Source organism: Schistocerca serialis, chromosome 5 (assembly GCF_023864345.2).
Source record: "Schistocerca serialis cubense isolate TAMUIC-IGC-003099 chromosome 5, iqSchSeri2.2, whole genome shotgun sequence".
In the NCBI taxonomy this organism is placed as follows: domain Eukaryota; kingdom Metazoa; phylum Arthropoda; class Insecta; order Orthoptera; family Acrididae; genus Schistocerca; species Schistocerca serialis.
The window spans coordinates 35,242,895-35,255,330 of record NC_064642.1 but is presented as its reverse complement, the minus strand read 5'-3'; the positions used below and the strand labels follow the sequence as shown (position 1 = coordinate 35,255,330).

General features: G+C 41.5%; 1 protein-coding gene across 3 annotated transcripts in view; it reads right to left on the bottom strand.

The window, feature by feature from the left end:
• LOC126481027 (titin) overlaps positions 1 to 11,901 on the bottom strand; it is an 804,028-nt gene extending 792,127 nt beyond the window's left edge. For all 3 annotated transcript variants that reach the window (XM_050104491.1, XM_050104492.1, XM_050104490.1), the window contains exon 1: positions 11,728 to 11,901. The gene's annotated coding sequence lies outside the window, so the exon portion shown is untranslated. The remainder of the gene's footprint in view (positions 1 to 11,727) is intronic.
• Between the last annotated feature and the right edge of the window lie 535 nt (positions 11,902 to 12,436).

Below are 12,436 nucleotides of genomic sequence, written 5' to 3'. Positions count from 1 at the left end.
ACTGTCTCCAAAAACCATGTTTATTGTACTAGGAATATCACCAATGTAGGAAAAGATAGATATCTTCTTACCATAAAGATGGCACATTAAGTTGCAGACAGGCACAATTAAAAGATATTTACACAAAGCTTTCAGCCACAGTGTTCATCATTAAAATACAAACACACAAAAGAGAAACACACACCATTCAGTCACAAAACCAACACACCTCGTGCACATGACCGCGAACTCCAGCAGCTTGGGCCAGAATGTAATTATCAAGTGGAATGGTAGCAGCAGTATGGATGGGGTGTAGAAGGGATGGCAGTGTGCATGTTGGGGAGAGAGAGGAGTGCTGTCTGACGGAGTGTGGAGGGAGTAGAATTCCAACAGATGCAGTTTCGGGATGTGATGTTCGCCTTCTTTATTTCTTCGTTGATTGTCCTCGGTGTCAATGTACTGCGTTGCTATACTGGCTGAAAAATGGGGGGGGGGGGTGGAAGTTCAACACTGACTACATGATATAGCCAACAGGTGCACATTTGCATTTCACAGTTCTTTTCTTTCACTGTTCACAACCCCCCCTCCCCCAATAAAACACAGTTATATGGCCAGTTAACTATTGGCAACTTTCGATAAGCCTCATTAATTGTTTGCAGGCATATGTCAGCATACTGCTACAATAGTTTACTGTTAAATATCTATGAGCAGTAAAAACCTAACCACACATTCACAGTTCTTGCAGAATAAAATGGTAGATATTGAACAGACTCTGTCATTATTTCAACACATGGCCTGTTTGTATTACACTTATTTCACAGTTAAGTTGATGCGTTGTTGTTGATATAACCAATATGAGTTTGTTGTCTGAAAGTCAGCCGTGGTCTGACTGTCCCGGGACCAAAAATTGGGCCCTTGTATATCATCACAATAATAGGCACTGAAACTACACATTGTTAAATATTTGATTTACAGAAATTACAATTAAAACGTACCTCATTCAGTTAACTGAAAACATGGAAAAATTATTTCTTTTTAACAGTTTATTCTGGGGTTGGGATTTTGAGTGACATAAAGATGGACTAGGATGTTGTGGAGGTTGGGTAGGTGATGGAACACCATTTTAAGAGGGTTGGAAAGGATCTCAGATAGGATGTCCCTCATTTGAAGGCAAGATGATTGATAATCAAAGCCCTGGCAAAGGATGTAGTTATGTTGTTCCAATCTGGGGTGGTATTGGGTGACAAAATGTGCACTCCTTTGTAGCTGGTTCTTGTGGATGGTGGGAGGATTGTGGGTGTAAGGGGAAATGGTGTGAGAGATCTGTTTGTGGACTAGGTCGGGGGAATAGTGCCCGTCTCCGAAGGCCTTGGTGAGACCCTCAGCATACTGGACAAGGCAGTTCTTGTTACTGCAGATAATCCATCCTCAAGTTCCAGATGTATGGGAGGCATTTTTTTGGTGTGAAAGGTATGAAAACTGTCGAAAGACAGGTACTGTTGGTGGATGGTGGGTTTAATGTGGACAGATGTGTAGATGGAGCCATCAGAGAGGAGGAGGTCAATGTTTAGGAATGTCGTATGCTGAGTTGAGGAGAACCAGATGAAGCAGATGGGAAAGTTAGGTGTTCAGGTTGTGAAGGAATGAGTAGGATGTCTTGGCCCTGAGTTGAGATTATGAAGGAATCATCAATGAACCTGAACCAGACTAGGGGTTTGGCATTTCAGGAGGCTAGGAAGGTGTCCTCTAGAAGGCCTATAAACAGGTTGTCATAGGAGGGTGTCTATGGCTGTGCCATGGGTTTGTTTGTATATCTTTCCTTCAAAGGAGTAGTAGCTGTGGGCTAGTATAAAGTTAGTTGGGTGTATGAGGAATAATGTAGTGGGTGTGGAGTCTGAGGGATGTCGGGAAAAGTACTGTTAAATAGCAGTAGGGCCATGGACAAGAGGTGAGGGGTGTTGGTGTATTATTCCAAGAGGTGCAGGGGTGGAGATGGTGGAGAGTCAGTGAAGGGAGTGGTTCGTTTCTTTGATGTGGGAAGCTAGATTATGGGCAATTGGTTGGAACTGTTGGTCAATGAGGGCTCAAATGGGGCATCCAGGATTGGTGGATTTTGGAGAGCATGTAGAAGGTGGGTGTGCAGGGTGTCATAGGGATGAGGAAGGAAATGGATTCAGGGAGAGGTTCTGGGAAGGGTGTAAGGCCTTAAGTACATATTGGAGGTTGTGTTGGACGTCTGGGATGGAATCAATCTGGCAGAGTTTATAGGTGGATGGGTCAGCCTTTGCCTGCAGTTAGGATGATTTGGTCAGGATTTCTTTTGAGGTTGTGTAAAGCGATTTTTTCTTCTGCTGAAAGGGTGGTGTTCTGAAGAAGGGACATGGGGAAGGATGGTGAGTCTAATTTAAGGTAAGGAATTCCTGGAACATGACCAGTGTGTGGTTAGGTGAGTGGGGAGAGGGGAGCATCATGATTGGATGGTGGTATCGGGAGAGTTGGGGATACAGCGTTAGAATTAGATTGGTTTTGCATAGAGAGATTGGTTGCAAAGAGGTGTTTCCACTACAGGAGTTGGCAGAAATAGAGTAGGCATTTGACAAGTCCAGCATGGTTAAATTTGGGTGTAGGACTTTGACTACCTATCGTCATGTGCTGAAATGAGGGACATCCTACCTGAGTCTTTGTACAGCTTACACCACAATTACGTACATATTATATGTTAATGTATGCACACCGGCAACAACAAAACTCAAAAATTTTAATGTGTAAAACTTTCAAGTGATATCTATAACCAAAATTAACAGGCATTTTAAATGCAACTGTGTAGTATTTAGCAAGAGTGTGGAATGTTACTGTCATCAAATTGAGATACTGTTGAACTCAGTGATTTATTATATGAATTGGCTTAAATGAACCAGTGAAATGTATTCTTTTAAGAGATTACTGCAGAATAGTACTAAGAGTAAACTCTGACAGTTTTGTGTAAATGGGTACTGTGTTTTGGTGCCATGAGAGAACAATCAACTTCACCACTGGATAGTGAATGTTAGGTAGTGCATGTTTTTGATCTGCGTATTTGCAGTAATCATTTTTTCATAGCAAATAAACTCGTTGCCATACTTAATAACTGAACTTTGAAGGAAATAAAATTTGTGTGTTAATGTAATTTAAAATATGGTTTTCTGTACAACTCTGAGCAAACACCATCCTGCACTCATTAAAACTTTCACTTTGAGGTGACCAAGATTAGTGCTAGCGAGGACGAGACTACAAAATCCAGGTTAGTTTTGCTTCGAGGTATTAGTGAAAATGTCTTAGACAATATGATATTTCCCACTCTGTCACAATGATTTTGATTGGGATTTATATTTTACCAGCATAATAACACTCATATGCACAAAACAAGCACTGTTGATTGAAGAAAGCAAATGTATTTTCTGTACTGTCCAACCCAAAGACCAATTTTGACCCTATGAAACATCAATAGGTTACACTAGAAACTAATTTGTTTGCCAAATTAGTGATTTACTCTTGAACTTACAAAAATTGCGTAATGGTTGTTAGCTTTCCACACTTCATTTGTGAAATGTATTAAGTGCAATCTATATTCATCCCTGTTTTGAACAATGGTTGGCATTTCTACATATAAGCAGTGGAAATGTCAAACATTCTAAGTTTCAAATTTCATGTTTGTCAGGAGTATCAAAAAACGCTGTATCTCTTTTTGTACATAATTTATTTCTATCAAGGAAATAGGGGGAAATATTTTGATACTACAGAACTGTCCTGCATTTTTAACATTCCTGTGTTCCAGAGTGAGAATTTTTTATAACTGTTTGAGATGCATGTGTATGGGATATGTTCATAGTATTGCTGTTTGCTGTTTTTACACCACTGACCATTAAAATTGCTACACCACAAAGATGACATGCTACAGATGCGAAATTTAACCGACAGGAAGAAGATACTGTGATATGCAATTGTTTAGCTTTTCAGAGCATTCACACAAGGTTGGCACCAGTGGTGACACCTACAACGTGCTGACATGAGGAAAGTTTCCAACCGATTAATCATACACAAACAGCAGGTGACCAGCATTGCGTGGTGAAACGTTGTTGTTATGCATTGTGTAAGGAGGAGAAATGCGTACCATCACATTTCCGACTTTGATAAAGGTCGAATTGTATCCTATCGCAATTGCGGTTTATCGTATCACGACATTGCTGCTCGCGTTGGTCGAGATCCAATGACTGTTAGCAGAATTTGGAATCAGTGGGTTCAGGAGGGTAATACGGAACGCCGTGCTGGATCCCAACGGCCTCGTATCACTAGCAGTCGAGATGACAGGCATCTTATCCGCATGGCTGTAACGGATCGTGCAGCCACGTCTTGATCCCTGAGTCAACAGATGGGGATGTTTGCAAGACAACAACCATCTGCACAAACAGTTCGATGACGTTTGCAGCAGCATGGACTATCAGCTCGGAGACCGTGGCTGCGGTTACCCTTGACGTTGCATCACAGACAGGAGCGCCTGCGATGATGTACTCAGCGACGAACCTGGGTGCACGAATGTCAAAATGTCTTTTTCTGTGATTAATCCAGGTTCTGTTTAAAGCATCATGATAGTCGCATCAGTGTTTGGTGACATTGCGGTGAACGCACATTGGAAGCGTGTATTCTCCATCGCCATACTAGCGTATCAACCGGCGTGATGGTATGGGGTGCCATTGGTTACACGTCTCGGTCATCTCTTGTTCGCATTGATGGCACTTTGAACAGTGGATGTTACTTTTTAGATGTGTTACGACCCATGGCACCACCCTTCATTCGCTCCCTGCGAAAACCTACATTTCACCAGGATAATGCACAACCCCATGTTGCAGGTCCTGTACGGGCCTTTCTGGATACGGGGAATGTTCGACTGCTGCCCTGGCCAGCACATTCTCCTGATCTCTCACCAACTGAAAACGTCTGGTCAATGGTGGCCGACCAACTGGCTCGTCACAATACGTCAGTCACTACTCTTGATGAACTGCTGTATGATTCAATGCCTAGGCATATCAAGGCCGTTATTACGGCCAGAGGTGGTTGTTCTGGGTGCTGATTTCTCAGGATCTATGCACCCAAATTGTGTGAAAATGTAATCATATGTCAGTTCTAGTATAATATATTCGTCGAATGAATACCAGTTTATCATCTGCATTTCTTCTTGGTGTAGCAATTTTAATGGCCAGTAGTGTATTATTTTTGAAACCCAAATTATCTCCTTCCATTACAAGCATGTTTTAGTGATACAAAAGCGTACATCCACTCTGCTTACCACACAAAGTATGCATCAGACAAATGGGGGCAACCTTGATGCATGGCACTTGGTACGCCCAAGGAAAGCATTGCCTTGTCCAGAGACCGTGTCTCGCCGTTTAGTATTGAATGTTTGAAACATTTTCTTTACAGTTTGCTCCTTTGGACATCTCTGGGGTTATGCAACAGAATACCATGAACACAATAATGATAGAAACTCATTTTGTGAAAAAAATGGCACTTAGAATGAATAACGTTCCCATCCTTCATACTTACTACACCCAATGTCTTTAATCCACACACATATTCAAATTTTTATGCATCTTTATATTCCACCCCTCCCTCCACAATCTCCTATTTGAAACAACCATTAACTGTTTTTGGATTCCTTATTATATACGTGACCCTTCTTCAGTAACAGTGTACCAGGGTTTTATTTGTGCTGTCTATTCTTTATAGTATCACTTTATTGTATTCTTTATTTGTCCGCTTAACTGTTAACATTATTATACTACTGAGAAAATTTAGAGAATCGTGTTCTAAGCTGACTGTGGAATGATTCCTCTTTTTGCATAAGGATCACAAAGGTAAGAGGAATATGGGGCTCACACTGGAGCATATAGCCAGTCATATTTCCCTCACTTTATTTGTGAATGAAACAGTAAATGAAATGACTTGAAGTGTTGCATGATACCCTCCACCAAATAGTAGATGATGGCAAAGCAGAGTACCCATTTAGATGTAGATAGGGCCCATTTAAAATGTGTCCAGTTTTTTTTTTCTCTAGTTTTGCTTTTTTTCATGTTTCATTTGTGCATACAGTCCTGTTATACTTCAGACACATAGTTTGTGAAATGTGTTTCTCACTCCTGCATAAATGTGTGATGCCAGAAGAGCTCTTTCATTGGTACCAATTCGCTTCTAATGCCTTGCATACATTAGCCAGTCATCTTCTATACTTCTGCCTTCTAGAGAGCAGAATTATTTCACTTTTTCTTCTATTAGCTGTTTTGATCTTTGGAATTTCAGTATCCCTCTCTGTGTAACTCTAATCACTTCTGTCTTTGATTTATTTATCTGTTTTCCAAATTTTATGCTAAGTAGCTTGTTTAATGTATTTAATGGTGCTTGTAGGTCAATCTTCTTGATTGCTTTTTAAGTAGAATTTTATTTGGGAGTTCATAGCTGATAAAGTATTTGTTTGAATATAATAGAGGGAAACATTCCACGTGGGAAAAATATATCTAAAAACAAAGAAGATGTGACTTACCAAACGAAAGCGCTGGCAGGTTGATAGACACACAAACAAACACAAACATACTGTTTGGAAATATACATTCCTCATCTACATTGTTTCCATCTTATTAATTTTTATTCTTTGTGACTAATTTACAGGTTTCATCTCCATTCTCAAGCATTCATTTCTGCCCTCATGAGCCAAGCTGTCAGGTTGGGATCCAACATCACCACTGAGCACAGCCAAAGTTTTAGTGACGATGATGCCAGATCCCAACATAAAAGCTTTGCTGATGGGCAAGAAATGATTGCTTCAGAATGGGGCTACAATGCCTAAACTAGTAGCAAATAACAAAAGATAAATAAATTAAATAAAAACACTGTACATGTGGAACATATATTTTCAAAATGTAAATTTCTTGCAAGTCTATTTTCTTTGTAAATGTTACTAACAGAATAAAAAAGGGTTAATCATAATATTAATACCACTATCATGAAACTGTATTTCTGTTTTTTTGCCTCCTTCTTGATATAAGCTCATCAAACAAAACTGTGGTGGAGCTGGAGGCAAGTGAATGAGGAATGTATGCCAGTATTCAGAATTTCAACAATGGTGGTGGAAACTAATAGGTTTCTGACTCACTGTATATTATATAGAGCACAATATACATGTGACCAAAAAGGTTGTAATGGTCTTTAGACATACCAAATATTATCAAATGAAGTAAGTGACAAATTTTGTAGTTATGTCACACTATATTCTATCCTGGCCTACAAAACATTTTCATTAAAGTTGCAACCAAAAGAAGATGATACTAGATCAAGACTATTCCTGGTTGCAACCCACTTCCAGATGAGATAGGATTTTTAGTAAGACTCCCTTATTTATTTTGGAATGAATGGTCTGTGTAAAATTGTATTATATGGATATTTTGAGCTAACTGCATGTAAGAGGGGGTTGCTTACACCACTAACAAATAGAAGAATGTGGTTAAGTGGAAATATGTTGTATGGTCAGGTGGATCATATTTCTACCTGCATGTGAATGACATGCTGCATCACATTCACTGTAAACTTCAGAAAGCTGTGTAAGTTTTTGTGGAATTTATGATGGAGCATATTAAAATGACTTAGGGAAATGCAGTCAGACAACATCTTCGACAGCTGATATTTCAACAGATGCACACTCTTTCATTTTCAAGGCACAAATGCAACAATAGAGTGCTGTGCAAGGACATTTAAAACCTTGGGATGCAGGGCAGATGCAGATGACTGTCACAGGTTATAGATAGTAAATATTAATTACCAAGAGATGAACAAGTAGTATTAACTCTGTCCCTCTGTTGTTTGACCAGAGAAACAGCAAGACTGACATGTCTGTAACATTCTTGGAGTGTTTCACTTTATGATCATGGTACATATATGTCACTTTTTTTTAATATCAGGATGGAAGATTTAACAATACTGCAGTACTGTTGGTAATGGAGTTCCAGCTCTTAACTACAGCTTCTCCTCCACATTAGGCAATGGTGTATATCTTCTGAGCATAAAATACTTTAAACCCAGGAGTAAGGCATCCATTACCCTTACTTCTGTTCAATTTTATCATTGTTGAAAGTAGTTTAGTTATTTGCACTTTCCATATAACACAATTGTTCCTGACTCAGTAGCTGAGTGGTAAGTGTGTTTGACTGCTATGTGAAGGGCCCAGATTTGATTCCTGGTACTGCCAGGTATGTTTCCTCAGTGGGAGGGCTCGAATGTAGTGCTTTCATCCTTGTGATGTCAGTGAGGAACTACTTCAGAGCGAAGTAGCAGCTGCAAGATCTGGAAAGCTAACAGTGGCCAGGAGAGCTGTGTGCTGATCCCATGACCCCCTATTTCACACTCGAATTAAGCCATTGCCAGCACATGGTCAGTACCAAAAGATTTTTATGGCTGAATAGCGTAGTCCAGTCTGTGTCACATTAAGGCTGAGTGGTGGATAGTGTATGTTCTTTATCAGTTCAGTATTGTATATATGGATGTTAACTGCTATATTCAAACTGTGATTAATTGTTGATAGCAAACTTCATAAGATTTTTTTTAAAAAAAAAGTGCTGTGAGGCTGCTGTTAGTGTGTCTAACTGGTTAAAGAGCAACCTACAAGAGGCTCTAAAGTGAACATCATATTGTACGCCAAACAACCATACGAATGGAACCATTTCTGTTCACATTGTATATGGACGGTCTTGTAGACATTATTAGTGGGAATGCAGGCTTTCTTGCCAGATTTCTTTTGTGAACTTTTCTTGATTTATCAGCCAAGTTGCGGCTTCATGTTGTCATAATGTTTCAACGAGTTGCCTTCTTGTGAACTTCAGGTGAAGTGTCAGGTTCATAGGTTCATGTCCAGCAGTGTTCCCCCAGAAGAGGTGTTGCAGCTAATGATGGTGTTGGGGGGGGGGGGGGGAATCCAGTGGGCTAAAAGGGGGTCCTGGTGTTGCCTGTCTGTTCCGCATGCTACCTCCGCTGCTTTCACCTCAGAGCGTTCCTGATTTATTTTTGCTAATGCCACACCCAGTACGAAGCTCAGTTGGAAACTGTTATCCCAATTGACAAGATCGTCGTGTACTCATGTTTTCACAGCCTCTTTGATGACAGAATCCCTGATCCTATTAGCATGGCACAGCATCTTTGTTCGTTCAAAAACAGACATGTATCGTTTGTTGATGATGTGATATGCTACTACAGACTTATCTGTTTGGCCAAGATGAGCACTGTGGTGGAGCCTATTCTCTGGATACACCATTCTGACCATATGTTTGTCTAATACTAGACCTGATGTGACAAGGAAGATCATCTCACTCCACAATGATGCAGGACTGGACAAGGATATTGTCAAATGCTGTACTCTGGAGCACCAGCACCACCCCACCAAAACTTCACAAAGTGGGAGTTCTACTATGTCCTATATCAAACACTATAAATTCGCCATCATATGGCATAGCCAAACGCCTGGCATAGCTACGAAAACAGGTAGTGGGTACAGCTCACACCACATCAAAAACTGCCGGCCGCTGTAGCCGAGCTGTTCTCGGCGCTTCTGTCCGGAACTGCGCTGTTGCCACAGTCGCAGGTTCGAATCCTGCCTCGAGCATGGATGTGCGTGATGCGCTTAGGTTAGTTACGTTTAAGTAGTTCTAAGTCCAGGGGACTGATGACCTCAGATGTTAAGTCTCATAGTGCTTAGAGCCATTTGAACCATTTGAACATCAAAAACTCGACAGAGGTTGTGAAAGTGTTTGTAGAGATATGTCTGGATGAGGATTATGTAGTAAGCTTCGACATCATGTGTCTCTTTGTACGGGTAATGCTAGAATATTCTTTGGTGTTATTGGAGAGTCATTTCAACAACAACAACACGGTGAAAATGTTTTGAGACACATTCACCAACACCTACTTCCAGTGTTGACAAATGGAGTGGTTGAGGGATCCCCTCTAGTGCTAGGCATTGCAATCTTTTGACGTCGTTTCACAGCCCTCACTGCTGTATTGTTCTTGATCTTCATGCCGGTGCTTGTCATTACGCCAGAACAGTTCGCATTGAGGAAACAGTTCTCAAAACCACGTGCCTGAAACCAAAGGGATTCTACAGATATGTGAACGGCACTTTCAAGGTTTGGCCGCATGATGAAGGAAACCTACAAGGATTTTTGTGCCACTTCAGCAGCATAGATGCCAATGTCAGATTCCTCATGGAGGTAGAAGCAGACACTCAATGTTCGTAGACATACTGATAAAGAAGAACCCTGATGGCATGATGCGCCATTCTAATGCGCCATTCTATCTACAGGAAGAAGACATGCATGCATCTAGACGTGAACGCCAATAGCTGCCACCGTCCAGCATATCACAAACCTGTACTGACCACCCTGGTAAATAGTGTGTTAGCCATATGCTACAAGGAAAGGCTGCCTACAGACTTACAGAAAGTATGTGAAACCTTTCACAAAATTGGCTACTCAGAGAAACAGACAAAAAGTTCTCTCCATCTAAACAAACAGAGAAGTGAAAACAGTGCAGAAGAAGACACCAAGCACCTGGCATGTCTTCCATCTGCAGGACAAGCTACAGTCAAGATTGCTAGGATAATGGAGAAGAAATGAAGAAGAAGTTAGCAAAAGTACGGCAGGAACGCACTGACACGAAAGTAGCCGAGGTAACGGGTGAAGTACACACACCAGCTGGACTCGGTGCCCGAACCCCCTCCACCCTGCCGCCTTCATCATCCCACACCACTCCTGGCTGCGACATCTCTTCAAGAGGCACTTTCAACATAGCACCACGACTCTGCTTATAACCCAAGAATATTTCATAAATATTAATAGTAACCTCAGACATTTTTGAGGCGATGCAGTTGCCTATAATGAAATAGTCTAAAAAATTGCACAGATATTCAGTCAGAACATGATAAGATTTCAAAGTAGTAAAAGAATGTCAATAAGCTTTAAATGTTCAGAAATGTAAAATTTTGAACTTCAAAAAACGAAAAAAGATTTTGTATCCTTTAACTACAGTATCAGTGGGCTACAATTAGAATCAGTCAACTCAGAAATTCCTAGGTGTAACAATTTGTAGAGATACGCAATGGGACAATCACATAGACTCAGTCATAGGTAAAGCAAGTGGCGGAATTTGGTTCATTGGTAGAATGCTAGGGAGGCAGTATCAGTCTACAAAAAGAGGCCGCTTTTTTTTTTTTAACACACCTCGTGCGATGCATCTTACTTAGAGTATTGGTCAAGTGCTTGGGACCTGCACTATATAGGACTTACAGGGACATGAACATACTCAAAGAAGGGCAACACAAATGGTTATTGGTTAGTTTGACCTAAGAGAGAATATCACAAAAATGCTGAAAGAACTGAACAGGCAAATGCTTGAAGATAGGCGTAAGCTATCCTGTGAAAACCTGCTTAATAAATTTCAAGATCGAACTGTGCGTGGGAAATCTAGGTGTATACCATAACACTCTACATATCGCCCGTCTAGAGATCGCGAAAACAAGACTAGACTAAGAGCAGCGTACATAGAGGCGTTCGAGCAGTCACTCTTCCAGAATGGGACGGAATAAACTCCTAGTAACTGTCACGCACTTTACAGATTTGCAGAGTATGGATGTGGATGTAGAAATGAAATTCCGATAGAAAAAAAAGAGGGTCTGACCTCTACAGAGGTGGTGACCAGCTGTTGCGGCTGCGGCTGCGACTGCTCCTCGGACTGGTCCTCCTCCCACCAGGAGGAGGGCGAGGCCGCGCCGCCGCCGCTGGCGCACTCGGACGCCGTGTGGAAGGACGAGCTGCGCGTGCACGTGCACTCCGAGGCCGTCAGGAAGTCATCGTCCGAGCGCTCGCCGGCCGCGCCGCCGCCGCCGCCCGCGTCGCCGTCGCCAGGCTTCGCGCCCGAGCCCCAGTTCTGCAAGAACGCGTCATCAGCGCAGGGCACAGCTGCCGAGAGGTTGGGCTTCAGTTGCGGCCACCACAACAGAAAATGAGCGCTGACAATTTGCCATAATTGAAAAACTGGATCGCAGGAAAATCGAATCTTTTGAAATGTGTGCTTGGAGAAGGATCCTAACGATTTCAACGACTGAAAAAGTAAAAAATAAAACAGTCTTGGAACAAAATTAAATCGTTGAGGACAAAATACTGCACATGACATTAAGAAACTTTGGGGATATCATGAGAGCAAAAGACACACTAAAAGAAGCTGTAATGCTCGGAAGAACAGGAGGTCGAAGACGTTGAGGAAATCTGAGGAGCAACTGGATGGAGGAAGTGACAGAAAGCACTGGAAAGATCTTGGAAGGATGAGGACAGAAACGACACATAGGACTGAAAGGATGGACATCGTACATCGTGTCAACTAGAAGGCG